This window comes from Lactuca virosa, chromosome 1 (genome assembly GCF_052849685.1).
Source record: "Lactuca virosa cultivar CGN04683 chromosome 1, Lactuca_virosa_CGN04683_v6, whole genome shotgun sequence".
Classification (NCBI taxonomy): domain Eukaryota; kingdom Viridiplantae; phylum Streptophyta; class Magnoliopsida; order Asterales; family Asteraceae; genus Lactuca; species Lactuca virosa.
In genome coordinates this window covers 171,673,466-171,675,832 of record NC_136426.1, presented here as the reverse complement: position 1 = coordinate 171,675,832, position 2,367 = coordinate 171,673,466, and the positions used below count along the sequence as shown (strand labels likewise).

Genomic DNA, 2,367 nt, shown 5'->3' with positions numbered 1-2,367 from the left:
GGTTGCTCAACCAAAAATACCTTGAGGCTAGGAGGTTTTCTGCGGATGGATTCAGAGGGATGCATAAAATGAGCGTTGTTCAAAAGAAGTGGGTGAGTGTTTATGAGGATTGTTAGTATTTAGAATTGAGGGGGGTCCTTAGGAAAATTTTAGACACAAATGCATGCGTTGCGGTCTTGGCATAATTGATGGGTTTGATTGGGATTGTCATATGTAATATTAGTATGCTAAAATTCAGTTTTGCTTGGGGGCAAGCAAAAGTCAAGTGTGGGGTATTTTGATATGTTCATATTTAGCTATATATTTAGTATAGATTTTCATTATTTATTAGCTAATTATTTACATATTATGGACAAAAGGTACTTAATGGTGTTTAAATTGTATTTTCAGTCCAAAAGATATGCTCGGAAGCAAAAGGAAGCAGGAGAAGCAGTTGGAAGTTCGAGAGTTGAAACAAAGAAGAAAAATGCCAAAAACAAGAAGGACTCGGCGAGTCAAATCCTGACTCGACGAGTTGGATCGAAGATTCGCGAAGCTCTAGAAGTCCTTGCCGTACACAGATTTTTAATGAAGGACTCGACGAGTTGGGACCTTGACTCGACGAGTCACCTCTGTTTCCAGAAAAATATAAATAGGGACTTTGAGATCGAGATGGGGACTTCTCTAGAACCCTAGGAGGCTTAGATTGCGATTAAAGGTACTGCTAGACCGAGAGAAGCTGAGGAATCAACCCTAAGTTCGATTTTGAAGAGGATTAAGGCAAATTCTCGTTTATTCTTATTTAAGCTTTCGATTGAATCATGTTTGCACGAATTAAATTCGTTTTTGAGTTTGTTTTTACTGCAATTATGAACTAAAACCTTTGTCTTCTGTTTAGGGTAGATGATTTTGTGAATATGGATTGATTTTATGGTTAGAATTAATTTTAATTGGTGATATTGTTTTGTTAAGCTTGTTAAAGAACCTCATATATTAATAACAACTATTTTCTGTTAATAAATCAGTAATTAAGTTGTATGAACATCTCTTAGTTATTAATTTCATATGATTTATGTGACCACATAGTTATATGTCTAGGAATAACGAATGTGAAACTAGAATTAACTAGAAGATAGGTAAGTTAATATGTGAGCTTGTGTGATACACCATCAACAAGAGGTTAATTGAATCACCAATTCAATTAACCATTACAAGTCTTACTAAACCTGAATTAATTAACTAGGGAACTTATTAATTTAGACAACTGGCCACTGCTTGAATTAATCTGTTTTCTAAGGATTAGCAATAACGAACGTGAACCTAATCATCTCAATCGGTAGCCAATGAAAAGTTAATCCGATATATTTACCATAAAATCAACCATAGGATCAAATGACTCGAACCTAGACAGAAGTCCTTTCTATCATTGAATTTAGTTGCAATTTAATTGTTTAGCTGTTAGTTGCTTAATTAAGTGTTAGTTAAGTTTTAGTTAAGTTTCTAGTCTTGCAAAACTAGAGAAACCCCTTCTATTTTAGTAATTGTTTTAGATAATATTAGTAATTAGTTTAATTTCCGTTCCCTGAGTTCGATACCCTACTTATTTAACTATACCATAATTGATAGGTCCACTGCCTTTGTGTGTTAAATTTACATTTGAAAAGTAGGATTAAAACTAGTTGGTTATACACACATCAACTGCTAAACCAACTTTCACATATTCACAGTAGCGGCACGTGCAACACTCTCGACGCACAAGAACACTGTAGAGTCAAGATAATTGAAAAATAATATATTTATGTGGTGCTACTAGGATTATAGGAAACCAAAAAAATGTCTTGAAAAGAAGGAGGAAGAGAAAGTTGATTAACCAAACACCTATTAAAGAGTTGCACATTGATGTATGAGAAAGTTTGAGAAATTATCTTCCGAAAAATTATGGGAGGCACCTGAAATGCAACTATATGAGAAAAACCGGTAAATTAAAACATATCTTGTAAACAATTGCAATCCCCTTTGACGCAATATTTAAAGTTTAGGAGATATTCCATTACAGAATATTGGATCACTGTATCCATGGATGATGCACATACAAAATTATCTTTTAGTGTGTTGAGACAACCAATAATGCCTTCCCAGTGATTGAACTGAGTATCTTTGCCAAAGGAAGTTCGTGAAGCCTGAATTTCAACAATTACAATTTCAACAATTACACAAATGGTCCCTATGGTTTACGGTAATTTGCACGTTTGGTCCCTAACATATTTTTTTAACTCAGAAGGTCCTTACTATTTAAATCTGTTACGCGCTTGGTCCCTGTCTTACCTAAAAGCACTATTTTTCCCTTGATTTTTTAATTTATTTAAATAAACACACCCCCAACCCCAC

The 2,367-nt window shown here is 34.1% G+C and overlaps 1 long non-coding RNA gene across 1 annotated transcript; it reads right to left on the bottom strand.

Annotated features, from left to right (window-relative positions):
* Positions 1-1,684: 1,684 nt before the first annotated feature.
* LOC145107412 (uncharacterized) lies at positions 1,685-2,162 on the bottom strand. The gene is made up of 3 exons (XR_013707855.1): positions 2,073-2,162; positions 1,858-1,928; positions 1,685-1,742 (listed from the first exon to the last, which is right to left on the bottom strand). It is a non-coding gene; the product is annotated as an uncharacterized LOC145107412 (long non-coding RNA).
* Between the last annotated feature and the right edge of the window lie 205 nt (positions 2,163-2,367).